The 22,223-nt window shown below is 40.4% G+C and overlaps 1 protein-coding gene across 10 annotated transcripts in view; it reads right to left on the bottom strand.

Annotated features, from left to right (window-relative positions):
* The window catches only part of ZNF638 (zinc finger protein 638), a 152,603-nt gene that overhangs the window by 96,886 nt on the left and 33,494 nt on the right, over positions 1-22,223 (bottom strand). For 2 of the 10 annotated variants that reach the window (XM_063789733.1, XM_063789732.1), the window contains exon 1: positions 476-702. The exons of 4 other annotated variants lie outside the window; for them this stretch is intronic. The gene's annotated coding sequence lies outside the window, so the exon portion shown is untranslated. Of the gene's footprint in view, positions 1-475; positions 703-22,223 lie in introns of those variants that run through there. 4 more of the 10 variants (XM_001149232.8, XM_063789734.1, XM_063789735.1 and 1 more) reach the window with 4 other exon arrangements.

Below are 22,223 nucleotides of genomic sequence, written 5' to 3' on the forward strand. Positions count from 1 at the left end.
CTCGGCTCAAACTCCACCGCCTCTTCGGGCCCGATGGGAACGCTTCCTCCCTGCTCGGCGTTCCCTCACCACCGCTTCCTCGGCTGTCAGGCCCAGCGCAGCCTCGGCAGGCCCGGCGCTGCTGGGGAAGGGGCCGCCTCGGCCTCGCCAAAGGGCTCTTCACGATCCTCGGCCCAGTGCAACAGCGTCAGGCAGCTCTTCTCGAGGCAGGGTCCTACACGAGTACCCGGACGGGCCCTCCCGGGTAGCGAAGTGAATAAACGACGGAGCAGGGTAGCACAGCACAGCTTCCCTTCCCATCCCGGGGGTCCCCCAACCTCCTCCCGCCCCCGCCGTCTGCCCGCCGCCATTTTGTGCGGAGCCGCTGCGACACAGATACAATAGTCGGCCCGGATCTCACAGGAAGGGCTCAGGACCCCCACGATACCGGCCTCCGCCTTCCAACCCCCTACTCCCCACAGGGCAGCGGTCCTACCTATGCCTACCCGACTAACAGCTGGATCCCATTCGCGCCCCACACAGTTTAGCACTCAGCCTCCAGTCTCGACGCCGAAAAAGCTACCGCCTCCAAAGAGCTGCACGCATGCGCGCCTCCCAGCTCCTGCGAGCCCTCGTAGGCTCCCGGCGCCTGCGTACCGCTGGCACCGCGCTCGCCCGAAGCCCGAGAAGAGCCGGGCGGAGCGGGCTCCCGGAAGGGGGCGCTCCCGCGTGGTGGCGGCCAAGGCGCCTGCGGCAAAAAAAAAAAAAACTCCAGCGCCGTCTTCACTCTTTTGCTGGTTCTGTGCCTGTTCTCTCCAAACTGCTCATCCTTTTAAGACCTATATTGTCTCACCTCCTTCCTGAAGTCTTCCCTGATCATTTGTGCCTTCAATAATAACATTATATGGCCAGGCGCGGTGGTTCACGCCTGTAATCCCAGCACTTTGGGAGACCGAGGTGGGTGGATCATCTGAGGTCAGGAGTTCGAGACCAGCCTGGCCAACAGGGTGAAACCCCGTTACTAAAAACACAAAAAATAGCCGGTGGCGCGCGCCTGTAGTCCCAGCTACTAGGGGGTGCTGAGGCAGGTGAATTGCTTGAACCCGGGAGGCGGAGGTTGCAGTGAGGGAAGATTGCACCACTGCACTCCAGCCTGGGCAACAGAGTGAGACTCCATCTCAAATAATAATAATAACATTATATTATAACAGGTTATATTCGCGCCTAGCACGTTAATATAATGCTTTGTATGGTCAAGATTTTGTCTGCTTTTATCCTGTCACCTTGCACCTTTTGATCCCTATGGCAATGATGTGTGTCATAGCTACTCAAAACTGTAAATTAGAATTCAACCAAAGCTTATTCAGCTAAAACTTTAACACTCTGAAAATCCTTTTGTCATTTCACAATAAAAAGCCCTATCTGTGTGGTAGATATTTGTAATCCCCATTTTACCCATGGAAAACCTTGGGATGACAGACGTTAAAGAACTGTGTTATGCAATGTTTTATCTTCTCAAGGTGGCTATACTATACCAATATGAAAACCCAGTCATTGTTCAAAATCTGGTAAAGCTACAAGCCCTGCTGTATGCATACCACACAAATCACACCACCCACCCTGAGTCTCACACATCGGTTTTACCTAGCACTCAAGCAAATGCATTTCTTTTATTCACATTAAAACAAGCATTTGAAAGACTAAAAAGAAAAGTCGTTTTAAAAAGATATCTTATCGGATTTTCATTTCAAACCAAAAATCCTGCTAGGGACAACAAATCAAAAACAACAAAGAAAAAGCCAACAAGCTCCCCCTAAACACCAAATAATCCATGTTAACATTTGATAAGTTTCCTTCCATACATTTCTTTATATTCATACAAACACATTATTTACATGTAACAGGAAATGTTTTCTTTTTTCACACATTAGCTATTTGCTTTTCTGATTACTGACATTTCTCCAAGTAAACCATATAATCCTTTTTTAAATAATTGTATAATATTCATAGTATAGCTGCCTCAGCAATTATTCAGCCTGTTGTTGAACACTGAAGTTGTTTCCAGTCTTTTTGCTACTGCAAACACTGCTGTATACAAAGACTTACCAAATTATGCTTTAATTTCTAAAGGCTAGAATCATCGTAGTGGGAATGCTAGATTAAATGTATATGTGTGTACATACATTTAATTTTAATAGGTGTTGTAGGAAAACTACCCAAAAAGTTTCTACAAAGTGTCACTTCCACTAAATATGTAAGAAAATAGGCAGGGCAAGGTGGCTCATGCCTGTAATCCCAGCACTTTGGGAGGCTGAGGCAGGTGAATCACAAGGTTAGGAGTTCAAGACCAGCCTGACCAACATGGTGAAACCCAATCTCTACTAAAAATATAAAAATTAGCTGGCTGTGGTGGTGCACGCCTGTAATCCCAGCTACTCGGGAGGCTGAGGCAAGAGTATCACTTGAACCCAGGAGGCAGAGGTTGCAGTGAGCCGAGATCACGCCACTGCACTCCAGCCTGGGTGACAGAGTCAGACTCTGTCTCAAAAAAAAAAAAAAAAAAGAAAAGAACCATTTCCCTACAAACTCACTTCTTTCTCAAACCTGAAATACTTTAAATATCATTGGACTTATCTGTTCTTTAAAGTTTGAAATAATTAACCTTTGAAATATCTTGTTTGGTGCTATTTCTGAGAGTTGTTCTTCTCTAATTTTCTCTTGATACTTTATGATATTTAGTTGGATAAGAATCTCTCTCTTCCACAATGAATTTGGTAATTTATATTTTGCTTGAAAAGCATCCATTTCATCTAGATTTTCAAACATTTCCCTAGAGTTAGGCAAAGTAACTTATGAAATTTCTTTCATTTCCTTTATGTGGGCCCCTTATATGGCTTTATTTACTTGCACAGCACTTATCACCTTCCAATATACCAATAATTTATTTATTTGTTTCTTCTCCATCTTCCTCCACTAGAAATGTAAGCTCCCTGAGGTCAGGGATATTTGTCTGTTTTCTTCACTGCTTTATTTCCAATACAGAGAATGATAGTTGGTACGCAGTAGAAAATCAGCAAATATTTCTTGAAAGAATGAATGACTCTGATGGTGTGTATGTGTGTGTGTGCGTGTGTGTGTGTGTGTCACTGTCAAGCATCTTTTCATATCTACTAGCCAGGTGTATTTCTTTCTTTTTTTTTTAAGTCTCCATTTAACTGTTTTATCTGCTGTTAATAAATTGGCAACACAAAGGGGCCGAGGGTGAACTCCCAGTCAGGCTCCCGTGCCCAGGCTTTGGCAGGAGCCATGTGTATTTCTTCATTTTAAAAAACTCCTTTTCATATTCTTTGTGCATATTTCTAGTGAAGTGATTGTCTCTTATCAGGAGGTAGCTCTCACTATATATATTTGTCAAATATGTGGCAATTAGTTTCTCCTCACTGAAATTTTGTTTCTATCTTTTGCTATTATAAACTAAATGTTCATGAAATCAAATCTGTCAATCTTTTCATTTATGACTTCTGAGTCTTCTTTTCATCCCACTCCCTTGAAGCATACACACCCAGAAATTACACAAAACTCTCCTGAGTTATCTAAACTTCACAGTTCACAATTGTTCACTTTTGTTTACAACCTCACAATTTTATTTTTTACATTTAGATGTTTAATCAATCTAACATAATTTTTATGGTATGAGGTAGATCTAGCTTCATTTTCTTCCAAATGAATAAAGGCAATCATTAAGGTTCCAGCTGTTAAGTAAACCATCCTTTTTCACATAATTGAAATATATCTTCCCCTTAAAAGGCAAATAACAAAAACTATTTCGTTCCCATGTATAAAAATGGATTTATGGCTCTTCTAGTCTGGTTTAACGATCTATCTGTCTACCTCTGAGTCGGGGCCATTTCATTAACTGAGCCAGTAAATATGTATTGTTTATGTTTTTATTTTCTGTATATTATGATGTTTGACATCTTATTAACCTTTCTGGCTGGGGAGAAATTGCCACTCCTGGGGCTAGCCAATTCTTAGAGAAGGCGAAGTTCAGCCAGGAGCTTGACTTTGATATGCAAACTACCAATTCAGAGCCATCCTCCTCTATCTGGCAGGTATACCCCAGGAGGCAATATTCCTCTGCCTTAGTCATCCCAGGGTCAGGTACCAGGCAACCACAGACCACTCCTATAACTTAGAGCCTGTGGAAATGTTTCAAACTAGCCAGTCCTGAGCTGTTTACCCTGCTCTGTCTTCCCTTTCCCTGAGAAACTCCAATAAAGGCCTTGGCCTGGGCTCCTCTTCCTGCCACTCGTTCCTGCCCCTTCTGCCTCCTGACAGACTTGGGTGTTTCCTCATGTGGCCCTGTATGGCAGAGCGTGCCTCCTGCTTTTAGGACCTGGGAGCATAGTAAACTTTGTTTCCCTGAGCTTCTCCTGGAACTCCTCTTGTGGCCGCACCTGACTGACCCTTACATAAAAGAACGCAGAACAAAATATTACTTGAGGGTGCACTCTGTGCCTGGAACTATTCTAGCCATCAAGGAGTGAGTAGCAAACCAAAAGGCAACACTCACTCCTGCCCTCATGGCACGTACAGCCTTGATCAAGGAGACAGACAATTAACAAGTACATTTATAGTATGTCAGATGGTGACAAACGCTATGGAGGAAAACAAAGCAAGATCAGGACACATAACAGGCTGCAATTTGAAATGAGATGGTCAAGAAAGGCATCACTAAGAAGACAACATTTGAACAGAAATCTGACAAGCGTGTGAATAAGCAGTATAGAATCTAGGAGGAAGAGTATTCCAGGAAGAGTGAAAGTAAAATGTAAAAGCTCTGAGGTGAATGCCAGCTTGCTGTACTTGAGAAAGCAGAAAGGCCAAAGAGGCCACAACAGCATAATTAAGAGGGGACATGGGAGATGAGGTGGAGGGGAGCTGGAAACACTTGCTGGATTAGTGTGCTAGGGCTGCCGTAACAAATCACCACAAGTTGGGTGGCTTAGACAACAGAAATTAATTCTCTCCATTCTGGAGGCTTCAAGTCCACAGTTACGGTATCAACAGGTTTGGTTTCTCTTGACATCTCTCTCCTTGGCTTGCAGTTGGCTGCCTTCCCACCGTGTCCTCACATGGTCTTTTCTCTATACACATGCATTTTCCTCTTCTTATAAGAACACTAATCATATTGGATTAGGGCCCCACCCTTATGACCTCATTTAATGATAATCACCTCTTTAAAAGTCCAATCTCCAAATGCAGCCACATTCTGAGGTGTGTGGGGAGTTAGGACTTCAACACATAAATTTGGGGAGGACAAAATTCTGTCCATAACATAGGCCATTTTGAAGGCTTTGGTTTTTTGCTGTGAATGAAACAGGAAGGTTTTGAGCAAAGGAGTAACATAATTTGACTTACATTACATTGAATGTTTACTCTCTGTCACTGTTCTAAGAACTAGAAGATATAACAGTTATCAAATACCTGCCTTCATAGAATTTACATTTTAGTGAAGGAAATAATAAACAAATACATAATGTGGTAATGTAAAATTTTAAAAAATACTGCAGTTAGGGGGAAAATGATGAGGCAGGGGCTGGGGAATGCTTTAGATAGAGTAGTCAGGGAAATCTCAGATAAGGTGACATCTGAGCAGAGATATAAAGGAAGACAGGGAAAAGACATGTAGATATCTGGAAGAAGAGTTTCCAAACCAGAAGAAACATCAAGTGCCAAAGCCCCGAGGCAAAATGTATTTCAGGACTAACAAGAAGGCCAGCTCAGAGGAAGAATGAAGAGGAAGGATGAGATGAGGATGAAGAACTATCAAGGAACCAGACCACACAAAGTCTTACAGGCCATTTAAGACAATGCATAACACTGAATAAAAAACTGAATTAGAGATCCCAAGAGTTATCCTTCTAGCTCCTTCGCTGATACTAACTTCACTGGATTTCAGATTTCTTACATGTAAAATGCGGGAAGAAAGGGTACTAAATTAGCTTTTCCATAAGATGTGAGTCTGGAAATCTATAAACTGAAAAATGCTCACCAATTTATGGCATTCCTAAGAAAATTTCTTTTTTATTTTTGGAGACAGAGTCTCACTCTGTCACCCAGGCTGGATTACAGTGGCACAATCACTGCTCACTGCAACCTCCAACCTCCCAGGTTCAAGCAATTCTTGTACCTCAGCCTACTAAGTGGCTGGTATTACAGGCATGAGCCACCATGCCTGGCTAATTTTTGTATTTTTAGTAGAGACAGGGTTTTGCCATGTTGGCCAGGTTGGTCTCAAACTCCTGACCTCAGGTGATCCGCCCACCTGGGCCTCCCAAAGTGCTCGGATTACAGGTGTGAGCCACCGCACCTGGCCAGAAAAATATTTTTTATCTTAGAGTCTACTATATCCAAGCTTTTATGCCTTGTAGTCATGTGGATTATCTCAATAAATCCTCATTCCTATCTAAAAATGTCAATATTCTTGACAAGGAAAAAAAATCTATCCTACTGCACATCATCTTCTTCCACAATTCCCCACCTTCTTCCCTCACCCACTCTGTTGTCTGATTGGCCAGACAACAAGCATTGAGCAGCTCTATCCAGAGCTCAGCTTCTGCCTGCTCAGCACAGTCACAGCTCAATGCCTGATTAGAAAACAGAACAGTCATCACAAACTTTGTTAACATAAATGGGGCTCTGTCTCAATGACATAGAGAATCTCGTCACCATTTCAGCTCAAGTGCAAGTATCCTAATAAATAGGATCTGGGGGCAACTATGGCCTTTTTGTATTTAGAAACTAAATCTAAGAATTGGGATAGATAAAGGGCCATGATGAAAAGTATGAGAAATCCCAGAGTCATTTCCTGTCCTGAAAAAGGACAAAAATATCAAGAAAACTTGATTCTAACTGATCCTTAAATTTTGGAGACTATAAGGTGCAACCAGACATAATACATGGAGACGTTCAGAAACTCAAGAAAACAAGCAGTTATTTTTCTGAGTTTTAATCAAAGATAATGCAATGGCAAACAGAAATCAGTTTGTCTCTTCTTGTTAAGGTAGTTTTAAAATATGTTCATAAATTTCTTTAATACACTTCACTTCAAGAGGTGGAGCCTAATTCCCTTTCCCTTGAATGTAAGTCAGACTTAGTAAATTCTTTTTAACGAAGATAATGTGGTGGAAGTGAAGCTACGTGACTTCCAAGGCTACACCATAAAAAGGAGAGCTTCTGCCTGACAGTTCTTAGCTCCTGGATTACTTACCCTCAGGAAAGCCAGCTGCCATGTTGTGAGAACATCCAAATAGCCTGTTAAACAGAAGCCCATGAGGCGTGCCAGGTGCAGTGGCTCATGATTGTAATCCCAGTACTTTGGTAAGCCTGTGTGCAGGGATTGCCTGAGCCTAGGAGTTCAAGACCAGCCTAGGCAACATAGCAAGACCCCATCTTTACAAAACATTATTTAAAAAATTAGCCAGTCATGGTGGCTTATCTGTAGTCCCAGCTACTTGGGAGGCTGAGGAAGGAGGATCACTTGAACCCAGGAGTTCCAGGCTGCAGTGAGCAATGATCACACCACTGCACTCCAGTCTGGGTGAAAGAGCAAGGCCCTGCCCCTTAAAAAAAAAAGGAAAAAGAAAGAAAATTGCCAGCCATTTCAGTGAGCCACTTTGGAGACAGAACCTCCAGCCTCAATTAAGCTTTCAGTTGACTATAGCTTAGGTAGATATACTCAAAGCAATTTCTTGAGAGACACTGAGCAACAACTGCCTAAGTTACCTCTGAATTCCTGACTCAGATGATGATAAAAAACGTATATTGTTGTTTTAAACCATTAAGTTTTTGGGTAATCTTTAATACAGCAGTACATAACTAATATACTTGTTATATGAAGACTATGAAATCAACTCATTAAAACCATGACTCAAAATCATTATACATCAATCAGTGGAAAACAAGCTGGGATTTAGAAACAATACAATTTTGACTTGAGTCCAACTTAAGCAATATTAATAATTAGTTTCCTCAAGCATAAAATAATAATCCTTTACCTGCAGGATCATCATCTTATGAACCTCTTACCCTGACAGCACTGTGTACACAGTCTACACACTAGCTACAAAAGCAATTCCAGATATGGAAAATCATGGCGGACAGGAGGTAGGACGAGACTGCAGCTCCTACTTGGAGGGACAGAACAGCGTATAGAGGCTCACATCATGAACTTTTGCTCCAGAATGACTGCAAGAATACATTAGGAAAGCCAAGAGAATCCACAGACCCTCTGAAGGAAGTGGATTGCTCCTGCAGGACCCAAGAGACACCTCCCCAAATCCTGTGAGTGCTCAAACTGTGGAAGTGGGAAAGGGAGATCATCTGCCCCCAAACACACACCCCCACTGGGGAACCTGAAGGTCTGGATTATGGGAGAAGATTCTGACCTTACCTGGAGCCGAGTCTATTTAGAGAGCCAAATGAAATACAGGGGTAGAGGAAGCAGCAGGAAAAGCCCTATAGGCTCACTGGGTCCCCCAGCAAGTCATTTCTGCCTCGCCTCACAGGGGTCCTTGAGGAGGGCTGCCAGAGGCACGGGGAAAAGGCCACAGGGAAAAGGAAACCTCCAGCTGAACTTTGTAACAAATTGAACCAATCAAGAAGTCTTCTGGCCAGAACACAGGCTAGGACATGAATCCAGTGTGCAGACTCCACAGGCGGGGGAAGAAGGAAAGCCCTACTTACTTCTGCAGCTGGGAGGCAGGTAGCCTGGGGCAAGTTCTCAGGCCTGCTCGCCCACTGCCTGGAAACAGACTCAGTGCTGTTGTCGGGAACACAGTGGGAGTGAGACTGGCCCTTTGGGTTGTGAGGGAGCTGGATGAGGCCTGTGACTGCTGCCTTTCCCCCGACTTCCCTGACAACCTGCATGACACAGGAGAGGCAGCCATAATCCTCCTAGGAACATAACTCCATTGACCTGGGAACCTCACCCCCATCCCCACAGCAGCAGCATGCTGCAAGACTTGCCCAAGTAGAGTCTGAGCTCAGACACACCTAGCCCTTTCCCCACCTAACTGTCATTCCCTACCTACCCTGGTAACTAAAGACAAAGGGCATATACTCTTGGGAGTTTTAGGGTCCCTCCCACCACCTGTTCCTCCCCATACTACCACAGCTGATGCTCTCTTGAAAGCACCACCTCCCAGCAGGAGGCCAACCAGCACAAAAATAGTGTACTATTCAACCGAAGCTAAGGACCCTCACAAAGTCCATTTGAACCCTGCTACTTCCACCAGAGCAGGTGCCAGTATCCATGGCTGAGAGACCCACAGACAGTTCACATCACAGGACTCTGTGCAGAAAACCCCCAGTACCAGCAGGGAGCCTGGAAGACTTGCTGGGTGACTAGATCCAGAAGAGATATAACAATCACTACAGCTCATCTCTCAGGAAGCCACATCCCTAGGAAAAGGGATCCCAAGGAAAAGGAGAGTACTACATCAAGGAAACACTCATGGGACAAAAGACTCTGAACAACAGCCTTGAGCCCTAGACCTTCCCTGACAAGACCCTACCCAAATGAGAAGGAACCAGAAAACCAACTCTGGTAATATGATAAAACAAGGTTCTTTAACACCTCCCAAAAATTACACTAGATCACCAGCAATGGAACCAAACCAAGAAGAAATCCATGAGCTACCTGAAAAGCATTTAGAAGGTTAGTTATTAAGCTAATCAGAGAGGCACCAGAGAAAGGCAAAGGCCAATGTAAGGAAATTTTTTAAAATGATACAAGAAGTGAAGGGCGAAATATTCAATGAAATAGGAAGCATAAATAAAAAACAATTAAAACTTCAGGAAACAATGGACGCACTTATAGAAATGTAAAATGCTCTGGTAAGTCTCAGCAACACAATCGAACAAGCAGAAGAAAGAACTTCGGAGCTCGAAGACAAGGTTTTTGAATTGACCCAATCAACAAAAAGAAAAAAGAGTAAGAAAATATGAACAAAGCCTCCAAGAAGTCTGAGATTATGTTAAATGACCAAACCTAAGAGTAATCAGCATTCTTGAAAAAGAAGAGAAATCTAAAAGTTTGGAAAACATATTTGGGGGAATAATTGAGGAAAACTTCCCTGGTCTTGCTAGAGAACTAGATATCCAAATACAAGAAACTCAAAGAACACCTGGGAAATTCATCACAAAAAGATCATCACCCAGGCACACTGTCATCAGGTTATATAAAGTTAAGACAAAGGAAAGAATCTTAAGAACTGTGAGGCAAAAACACCAGGTAACCTATAAAGGAAAACCTATCAGATTAACAGCACATTTCTCAGCAGAAACCCTACAACCTAGAAGTGACTGGGGCCCTGTCTTCAGCCTCCTCAAACAAAACAATTATCAGCCAATAGGCCAGGCATGATGGCTCACGCCTGTAATCCCAGCACTTTGGGAGGCCTAGGTGGGCAGATCACAAGGTTAGGAGTTTGAGACCAGCCTGGCCAACATGGTGAAACCCCGTTTCTACTAAAAATACAAAAATTAGCTGGTCATGGTGGCACATGTCTGTGATCCCAGCTACTCAGGAGGCTGATGCAGGAGAATTGCTTGAACCCGGGAGGCAGAGGTTGCAGTGAGCTGACATCACAGCATTGCATTCCAGCCTGAGCAGCAGAGTGAGACTCCATCTCGAAAAAAAAAAAAAAATTATCAGCCAAGAATTTTGTACCCAGCAAAACTAAGCTTCATAAGTGAAGGAAAGATAAAGTCTTTTTCACACAAACAAATGCTGAGACAATTCACAACTACCAAACCAGCACTACAAGAACTGCTAAAAGGAGCTCTAAATCTTGAAACAAATCCTGGAAACACATCAAAACAGAACCTCTTTATACCATAAATCTCACAGGACCTATAAAACAAACAAACAAAAAAACCCAAGGTCTACAGACAACAAATGAAACAATTAATGAACAGAATGGTACCTCACCTTACATGATACTAACGTTGCATGTAAATGGCCTAAATGCTCCACTTAAAAAATACAGAACTGCAGAATAGATAAGAATTTACCAACCAACTATCTGCTGCCTTCAAGAGACACACCAAAAGCAAGCAGGAGTAGATATTCTTGTATCAGATAAAACAAACTTTAAAGCAACAGCAGTTTAAAAAGACAAAGAGGAATATTATATAATGATAAAAGGCCTTGTCTAACAGGAAAATATCATAATCCTAAACATATGCACCTAACACTGGAGCTCCCAAATTTATAAAACAATTACTAATAGACCTAAGAAATGAGATAGACAGCAACACAATAATACTGGGAGACTTCAGTACTCCACTGACAGCATTAGACACGTCATCAAGATAAAGTCAACAAAGAAACAATTTAAACTATACCCTGGAACAAATGAACTTAACAGATATACAGAACATTGTACCCAACAACTGCAGAATACACATTCTATTAAACAGCACATGGAACATTCTCCAAGATAGACCATATGACAAGCCACAAAATGGGCCTCAATAAATTCAAGAAAATTGAAATTATATCAAGCACTCTCTCAGACCACAGTGGAATAAAACTGGAAATCAACTCCAAAAAGAACCTTCAAAATCATGCAAATGCATGGAAATTAAATAACCTGCTCCTGAATGATCACTGGGTCAAAAATGAAATCAAGATGGAAATTTAAAAATTCTTTGAACTGAACAACAATACTGACACAACCTATTAAAACCTCTGGGATACAGCAAAGGTGGTGCTAAGAAAAAAGTTCATAGCCCTAAATGCCTACATCAAAAAGTCTGAAAGAGCACCAACAGACAATATAAGGTCACATCTCAAGGAACTAAAGAAACAAGAACAAATCAAACCCAAACCCAGCAGAAGAAAGGAAATAACCAAGATCAGAGCAGAACTAAATGTAATTGAAACAAAAAAATACAAAAGATAAATGAAGCAAAAAGCTGGTTCTTTGAAAAGATAAACAAAATTGATAGACCATTAGCATGATTAACCAAAAAAAAAAAAAAAGAGAGAGAGAGAAAATCCAAATAAGCTCAGTTAGAAATGAAAACAGGAGATATCACAACTGACACCACAGAAACACAAAAGATCATTCAAGGCTACTATAAACACCTTTATGTGCATAAACTTGAAAACCTAGAGGAGATGAATACATTTCTGGAAAGATACAACCTTTCTAGCCTAAATCAGGAAGAATTAGATACTCTGAACAGACCAATAACAAGCAGCAAGACTGAAATGGTAATAAAAAAAATTACCAACAGAAAGTCCAGGACCAGAAGGATTCACAGCAGCATTCTACCAGACATTCAAAGAAGAATTGGTACCAATGCTATTGACACTATTCCACAAGATAGAGAAAGAGGGAACCCTCCCTAAATCATTCTATGAAGCCAGTATCACCCTAATACCAAAACCAGGAAAGGACATAACCAAAAAAGAAAACCACAGACCAATATCCCTGATGAACATAGATGCTAAAATTCTTCACAAAATACTAGCTAACTGAATCCAGCAACATATCAAAAAGATAATCCACCATGATCAAGTGGGTTTCATACCAGGAATGCAGGGATGGTTTAACATATGCAAGTCAATAAATATGATATATACCACATAAACAGAATCAAAAACGGAAATCACATAATCGTCTCAATAGATACAGAAAAAGCACTCGACAATATCCAGCACCCTTTCATGATTAAAACTCTCAGCAAAATCAGCATACAAGGGACATATCTCAATGTAATAAAAGCCATCTATGACAAACCCACAGCCAACATAATACGGAATGGGGAAAAGTTGAAAGCACTCCCTCCAAGAACTGGAACAAAACAAGGATGCCCACTCTCACCACTCCTCTTCAATATAGTACTGGAAGTCCTAGCCAGAGCAATTAGACAGGAGAAAGAAATAAAGGGCACCCAAATAAGGAAAGAGGAAGTCAAACTGTCACTGTTTGCTGATGATATGATTGTTTACCTAGAAAACCCTAGAGACTCCTCCAGAAAGCTCCTAGAACTGATAAAAGAAAGTTTTTCAACAAAGTTTCCAGACACAAAATTAATGTACGCAAATCAGTAGCCCTTCTATACACCAACAGCAACCGAGCTGAGAATCAAATCAAGAACTCAACCTCTTTTACAATAGCTGCAAAAAAAAAAAAAAAAAACCTCAGGAATATACCTAACCAAGGAGTTGAAAGACCTCTACAAGGAAAACTACAAAACACTGCTGAAAGAAATCATAGATGACACAAACAAATGGAAACATAGCCCATCCTCATGAATGGGTAAAATCAATATTGTGAAAATGACCATACTGTCAAAAGCAATCTACAAATTAAATGCAATTCCCATTTAAAAACCACCATCATTCTTCACAGTATTAGAAAAAACAATCCTAAAATTTATATGGAACCAAAAAGGAGCCCACATAGCCAAAGCAAGACTAAGCAAAAAGAACAAATCTGGAGGCATCACATTATCTGATTTCAAACTATACTATAAGCCATAGTCATCAAAACAGCATGGTACTGGTATAAAAATAGGGACGAAGACCAATGGAACAGAATAGAGAATCCAGAAATAAACCCAAATACAGCCAACTGATGTTCGACAAAGCAAACAAAAACATAAAGTCGGGAAAAGACACCCTATTCAACAAATGGTTCTGCAATAATTGGCAAGCCACATGTAGGAGAATGAAACTGGATCCTCATCTCTCACCTTATACAAAAATTACCTCAAGATGGATCAAGGACTTACATCTAAGACCTGAAAATATAAAAATTCTAGAAGATAGCACCAGAAAAACCTTTCTACACATTGGCTTAGGCAAAAATTCCATGACCAAGAACCCAAAAGCAAATGCAATAAAAACAAAGATAAATAGCTGGGACTTTTAAGTAAAGAGCTTTTGTACGGCAAAAGGAACAGTCAGCAGAGTAACAGGCAACACACAGAATGGGATAAAATCTTCACAATCTATACATCTGACTGTTAGGAACAAGCCCCCCAAAATCTGGCCATAAACTGGCCCCAAAACTGGCCATAAATAAAATCTGTGCAGCACTGTAACATGTCCATAATGGACCTAACACCCAAGCTGGAAGGTTGTGGGTTATGGGAATGAGGGCAAGGAACACCTGGCCCACCTAGGATAGAAAACTGCTTAAAGGCATTTTTAAGCCACAAACAAAAGCATGAGCGATCTGTGTCTTAAGGGTGTGTTCCTGCTGCAATTAATTCAGCCCATCCCTTTGTTTCCCATAAGGGATACTTTTAGTTAATTTAATATCTATAGAAACAATGCTAATGACTGGATTGCTGTTAATAAATATGTGGGTAAATTTCTGTTCAGGGCTCTCAGCTCTGAAGGCTGTGAGACCCCTGAAGGTTTCCCACTTCACACTTCTATATTTCTGTGTGTGTGTCTTTAATTCCTCTAGCGCCACTGGGTTAGGGTCTCCTGGATCGAGCTGGTCTCGGCACATCTGACAAAGGACTAATATCCAGAATCTACAACAAACTCAAACAAATTAGCGAGAAAAAACAAACAATCCCATCAAAAAGTGGGCTTCAGAAATGAATAGACAATTCTCAAAAGATATACAAATGGCCAACAAACATGAAAAATGCTCAACATCACTAATGATCAAGGAAATGCAAATCAAAACCACAATGCAATACCACCTTACTCCTGCAAGAATGGTCATAATCAAAAAATCAAAGCATAATAGAGATGTTGGTGTGGATGCAGTGAACAGGGAACACTTCTACACTGCTGGTGGGAACATAAACTAGTACAACTACTATGGAAAACAGTGTGGAGATTCCTTAAAGAACTGAAAGTAGAACTACCATTTGATCCAGAAATCCCACTACTGGGGATCTACCCAGAGGAAAAGTCATTACACAAAAAAGATGCTTGCATACACATGTGTTTAACAGCACAATTTGCAACTGCAAAAATGTGGAACCAACCCAAATGCCCATCAATCAACAAGTGGATAAATAAACTGTGGTACATATATACAATGAAATACTACTCAGCCATGAAAAGGAATGAATTTATGGTACTTGCAGCAACCTGGATGACTGGAGACTATTATTCTAAGTGAAGTAACTCAGGAATGGAAAACCAAACGTATGTTGTCACTCATAAGTGGGAGCTAAGCTATGAAGACACGAAGGCATAAGAATGACACAGTGGACTTTGGAGATTTAAGGGGAACGGGTGGGAAGGGGGAAGGGATAAAAGACTACAAATTGGGTGCAGTATATACTGCTCGGGTGATGGGTGCACCAAAATCTCAGAAATCACCACTAAAGAACTTACTCATGTAACCAAATACCACCTGTTCTCCAATAACCTATATAAATAAATAAATAAATAAATAAGAAAAAAGCATTTCAAGAAAGAGATCAACTTTGAGAATGGAAGCATGTAGGGTTCAATGGACATGCTTTCCAGTGAATCAACTACAACTAATGAAAATTATTTTTTAAAAACCACCATGTAAAGTCTCTGTAATTCTTCTAAGGCCATCAAACGAAAAAACATTATTGAAGAAAATCTACTAATTCTTGGTAAGAAAGTCTGGGACAGTTGAGTGAACTGCTCGTTCACCATCTCCACCAAACTTAGTGTGACAGAAACCCTACTCCAGTTGGTATAAAGAAGACGAAGGAACTCCTCCTTCCTACAGCTCCAAAGAGATATGGTATCTCTCCAGAAAAACAGGTGACCAGTACATCTCTTCCCCCCCAGCTCCATGTTATGGGGGCTAAGTTTCAGGTTTGCACAGCAGAGAGGTCTGGAGCTCCCTTCTTATGCCCAAACCACATTCATAAGGTGGAGGTTCTACACCAGATGGAGCAGGCCAAAAATACCGGGACCCAAACTGGCTTCCTCCCAATATGTTTGTAGTGCAGAGATTCCACTCCAAGGCTGCTGATTAATTCCTCTGTCAGTTTAAATCTATTGTTGAACCCCTCTAGTGAGTTTTCACCTAAGTTATTGTACTTTTTACCGACACAATGTATAACAAATAATAGCACAAAAAAGGGGTAGAATCAATAGAGCTATAAAAGAGTCACATTTTAAAAATATCACTGGATAGGCAACATAGGGAGACCTCGTCTCTATAAAAAAAAATAATAAAAAAGCCAGGTGTGGTGGTGCACACCTGTGGTCCCAGCTACTCAGGAGGCTGTGGCAGAAAAGGATCCCTTGAGCCCAGATGTCGAGGTTGCAGTGAGCCGAGATGGCACCACTGCACTCCGGCCTGAGTGACAGAGTGAGACTCTTTCTCCAGATATATATATATGTGTGTGTATATATATATATACACACACACACACACACACACAACTATGCTATATATATCTATGACATATATATCATATATCTCACCAGAATTTTCTTTTTTTTTTTTGAGACAGAGTCTCGCTCCGTCCCCCAGGCTGGAGTGCAGTGGTGCGATCTCGGCTCACTGCAAGCTCCACCTCCTGGGTTCACGCCATTCTCCTGCCTCAGCCTCCCAAGTAGCTGGGACTACAGGCGCCCGCCACCACGCCCGGCTAATTTTTTGTACTTTTAGTAGAGACCGGGTTTCACCGTGTTAGCCAGGATGGTCTCGATCTCCTGACCTCGTGATCCGCCCACCTCGGCCTCCCAAAGTGCTAGGATTACAGGCATGAGCCACCGCGCCCGACTACTAGAATTAAGTTATGATAAATTTGAAGTAGATTCTGAAAAATTAAGATGTACAGTTGACCCTTGAACAACATGGGTCTGAACTGCATGAATCCATTTATGCAGAAATCTTTTTCAATTACTATAATGGAAAAATTTTTGGAGGTTTGCGACAATTTGAAAAAACAGATGAAATGCATAGCCTGGAAATATCAAAAAAAAAAAGAAAAAGTTCGGTCATGAATGCATAAAATATATGTAGATAAGTCTATTTAATCATTTACTACCATAAAATATACAAAAATCTATTATAACATTAAAACTTACACATATAAACACTTGCAGACCATACATGAATCCATTTGCAGTTGAGAGAAATGTAAACAAATGTAAAGAGGAAGTATTAATTCATAACTGCATAAAATTAACTGTAGTACATACTATATGACTGTAATAATTTTGTAGCCACTTCCTATTACTATTGCAGTGAATATCAGCTTAAAATGCCATGTGACACCAGTTGTCTCTCTAGTAAATTGCAAATTACAATAAAAATTGATATTTCATATTTCTTGTGTATTTTTCATTGTGTTTAGTGTAATACTGTAAACCCTGAATAACACCATGGGACCCATACAAAGAGCCATCTGTGATGCTGGAAGTGCTCCTAAGAAGCAAAGTCATGACATTACATGAAAAAGTCAAATTGCTTGACATGTACCATAGATTGAGGTCTGTAGCTGCAGGCTGCCCACCATTTCCAGATAAATGAATCCAGTGTAAGGACCACCGTAAAAAATAAAAGAAAATTCATGAAGTCATCAATGCAGCTATGCTAGCAGGCACAAAAACCCTGCTTTTTTTTGGAAACAACTTTCAATGTAATATTAGACATGCAGATTCTATAAGTGTTCAGGGCTGCTATAAGAAAGGTATACCTATAGCCTCTAACATCATTCAAGAAAAAGTCAAGTCATAAGACAACTTAAAGCAAAGGAAGGTAAGGGATCTAGAGTTGGAGAATTTAATGTCAGCCAAAGATGGTTTGACAAATTTAGAAAGAGATTTAGCTATAAAAATGTCAAGGTAACAGGAGAAACAGCTTCTGTTGACCAAGAGGCAGCAGCTGAGTTTCCAGACATCATTAAGAAAATCCTTGAAGAGAAAGAATATCCACCTGAACAGGTATTTAACACAGATGAAAGTCCCCTATTCTGGAAAAAAGAATTGCCACAAAAAAACATTTATTAGTAAGGAAGAGAAGCAAGCACCAGGATTTAAGGCAGGAAAGGATAGGCTAACTTTACTGTTTTGTGCAAATGCAGTCAGGTTTATGATCAGGGCTGCCCTTATTAATAAAGCTGCTAACCCAGATCCATGAAGGAAAAAGATAAACACCAGTGAAGTGTCTTTTGGTTGTACAACAAGAAAGCTTGGACAAGGAGAACTCTTTTTCTGAATTGATTGCACTGATGCTTTCTCCCTGAAGTGAGGAAGTACTCTGCCAATAAGGAATTGCCTTTTACAGTTAATTTGATATTGGACAATGCCCCTGGCCATCCAGAACCCTATGAGTTCAACACTGAAGACAATGACATGGTCTACTAGTCCCTAAACACAACATTAATTCAGTCTCTAGATCCAAGCTATGGAAGAGAACTTCGACAGGGAAGACACCATAAAAGTCTGGGAGGATAATACTATTGAAGGTACCATCGTTGTGAGGATTTTTTTTTATAGAGACGGTGTCTTGCTATGTTTCCCAGGCTGGTCTTGGAACACCTGGCCTCTCAAAGTGCTGGAATTACAGGTGCAAGTCACTGTGTTTAGCCCATGGTTGTTATGGAATAAGTCACAAAATGCTATCACATTTGAGGCGAGGGGAGGGGAGGGAAGGGAAGGGGAGAGTAGGAAAAGAAAGAGAAAGGGAGAGAGAGAAAGGGGGGAGAGGGAGGGAAGAAGAAAGAAAGAAAGAGAAAGAGAAAAAAGAAAGAGAAGGAGAGAAAGAAAGAGAAACAGAGAATGACAGAAAGACAAAGAGAAAAGAAAAAAGAAAAGAAAAGGAGAAGAGAGGAGAGGAGAGGAGAGAAGAGAAAAGAGAGAAAAGAGAAAAGAAAAGAAAAAAAGAAAAGTCTCCCAGCTATTTGGGAGGCTGAGGCAGGAGAATTGCTTGAACCCAGGAGGTGGAGGTTGCAGTGAGCCGAAGATCGCGCCATTGCACTCCAGCGTGGGCGACGCCGGGGCCAGGGACAGACAGGACGGGATGGAAAAAGGAAGGGAAGGGGAAGGGGAAGGGGAGGAAAGGAAAGGGAAAAAGGGCCATGAAAGCCATCAAGCCTAAAAAACTACATTCCTACTGGAGAAAACTATGTCCAGATGTTGTGCATGACTCACAGGATTTACAACAGAGCCAATCAACAAAATCATGAAAGATACTGTGGACATGGCAAAAAAGATGGGGGGTAAAGGGTTTCAAGACATGGATACTGGAGAAATTCATAATCTTTTCAAGATAGATACCACATCGGAGGAATTAAAAGAAGATGATTTGATGGAGATAAGTGCTTCCAAATCAGTGCCAGACAATAAGGACAAATATGAAGAAGCAGCAGTGCCAGAAAACAAATTGACATTAGACAATTTGGCAGAAGAGTTCTGATTATTCAAGACTGCTTTTGACTTCTTTTACAACATGGACCCTTTTATAATGTGGGCACTGAAACTAAAGCAAATGGTGAAAGGAGGATTGGTACCATATAGAAACATTTCTAGAGAGATGAAAAACCAAAAACATCAGACAGAAATTATGATGTATTTCTGTAAAGTTACACCAAATGTATCTGGTCTGCCTCTCTTGACTCCTGTTCCACCTCCTCCACCATCCCTGAGAGAGCAAGGCCAAACTTTCTTCTTCCTCCTCCTCTTCAGCCTATTCAATGTGAAGATGATGTGGATGGAGACCTTTATGATGACCCATTTTCACTTAATGCACAGTAAATATGTTTTCCTTATAATTTTCTTAATAACATTTTATTTTCTCTAGTTTTCTTTACTGTAGGAATACAGTATATAATACATACAACATATAAAATATGTGTTAATCAACTGTTTATGTTATCAGTAAGGCATCTGATCAACAATAGGCTATTTGTAGTTAAGTTTTGGGGAAATCAAAAGTTATACATAAATTTTCAACTGTGTAGAGTGTCAGTACCCCAACCCCTATGTTGTTCAAGGGTCAACTGCCTATTATGGTAAGTAAGCCCTAGAGCAACAACTAAGAAAATAATTTCTAAAACATCTATATAATACAAAAATCATAAAAGGAATTAAGATGTACTACCAAAATATTCATATAATGCAAAAAAAGCAGTAAAGGAGGAATAGAGGGAAAAAGTCATGAATACGAAAAAATGAAAATTGAAATGGCAAACATAAACTCAACTATATTAATAACATTAAATATGAATTAATGAATTCAATCAAAAGACAGTGATTGTCCCATCCAGTAAAAACACATGACCAATATATGTTGTCTTCAGAACGCACACCTGTTTTCTTTTTTTGAGACAGGGTCTCACAAGCTGGAGTGCAGTGGCATGATCTTCAGTTCACTGTAGCCTCCACCTCTCAGGCTCAAGCGATCCTCCCACCTTAGCCTTCCAAATAGCTGGGACTACAGGTGTGTGCCACCACACCCAGCTAATTTTTATGTTTTTTGTAGAGACAGGGTTTTGCCACGTTGCCCAGGCTGGTCTCAAACTCCTGAGCTCAAGCAATCCACCCACCTGCACTTCCCAAAGTGCTAGCATTACAAACATGAGCCACCACGCCCAGCCTTAGAACACACATTTTAGACTCAAAGACACAAACAAGCTGAAAGTAAGAGGATGGAAAACTATATATTACACAAATAGCAAAAATATAAAGCTGAAGAGGCTATATGAATATCAGACAAAAAAGACTTTATGCCAAGTTAGTGTCAATAATACACAAAAACTCTTGCTTCTTTACAGCACCACTCCCCTTTATGTTTGTGACAAACTACATCTTTATACATTGTGTGACCATTAATATAGATTTATAATTAGTGCTTTATGCATTTATTATTTGTATGGAAAAAAGAAGAGTTACAATTTAAACATGCAACATTGGTTTTTATATTTACCTATGTAAATTCTAGTTATTTCTTCATATGGTTTTGAATTATTGTCTACTATCCTTCTGTATCACCCTGAAAAACTACTTTTAGCATTTCTTTCTTTTTTTTTTTTTTTTGAGATAGAATCTCACTCTGTTGCCTAGGCTGGAATGCAATGGCACGATCTCAGCTCACTGCAACCTCCACCTGCTAGGTTCAAGCAATTCTCATGACTCAGCCTCCCAAGTAGCTGAGACTACAGGTGTGTACCTCCGTGTCCAGCTAATTTTTGTATTTTCAGTAGATACAGAGTTTCGCCATGTTGGCCAGGCTGGTTTCGAACTTCTGACCTCAAGTAATCTGCCCGCCTCTGCCTCCCAAAGTGAGCTACTGCAGCGGGCCTCTTGTAGCATTTCTTATGGAGGTTTACTAACGACAAACTCCCTTCGGTTTTTTTAACCTGAAAATGTACTAAAAACCATTCAATGGTGCACTTTCAATATATGAACTGTATATGTAAATTATATCTCAATAAAGCTTTTATATTAAAGCTTCCTTTCATAACTAATTAAAGTGGATGTTAGGGTTACACAGAAAAGAGAAAAGCACAAGGGCCCAGCTCAGCTGATGGAAGGACAGTTTTCACAGAACAATGGAAAATGAACTCTTCATCATTCGTGATCCTGCTGTCTTACTTAGTCATCTTGTCATTCCCTCTGAAATAGGCAACTGTCGTTCCCTACTGAGGTGACTCTACCATACATGTAACTCAGTCTTTCTAGGTTTCTGCTTCACCTCTAATCTTGGTTTCTGCTTCTTTTCTTTTTGAAAATTCCAAATCCAAATTTTTTTGGGTCTCATTGTCCATTTTTAGAAGACTTCTCACACTAGTCTACTCATAAGTCACTCGCCCAGCTAATATAATGTAGCTTTTAGCTATGACACTTACCCCTAATTTAGTTAACTATGGCAAAGACAGTAAGGTAACATTGTCTAGAAAATATTTTGAACCTAATAAAATGTATCATATAAAAATTTAGAGGGAAATTTTTAGTGTTAAGTGCTTATATTAGAAGTTATCAAATCAATAACCTAATAATCTTTCACATTAATATATGTATATTTATATGTAATTATTTATATAAATACATAGATGCATAATTAAATACATAAATACAACACATAAATAAATAGAAGAAAAGAAAGAAATGATAGAACTTATCAATGAAAAACAAAAGTTGGTTTTTTGAGATCAATACAATTGATTAATTTCTAGCCAGACTGACCAGAAAAAAAAAAGACAAATTATCAATATTCAAAATGAAATGTGACATTACTACAAACATCCCATAAATACTG

Source organism: Pan troglodytes, chromosome 12 (genome assembly GCF_028858775.2).
Source record: "Pan troglodytes isolate AG18354 chromosome 12, NHGRI_mPanTro3-v2.0_pri, whole genome shotgun sequence".
NCBI classification, from domain to species: Eukaryota; Metazoa; Chordata; class Mammalia; order Primates; family Hominidae; genus Pan; species Pan troglodytes.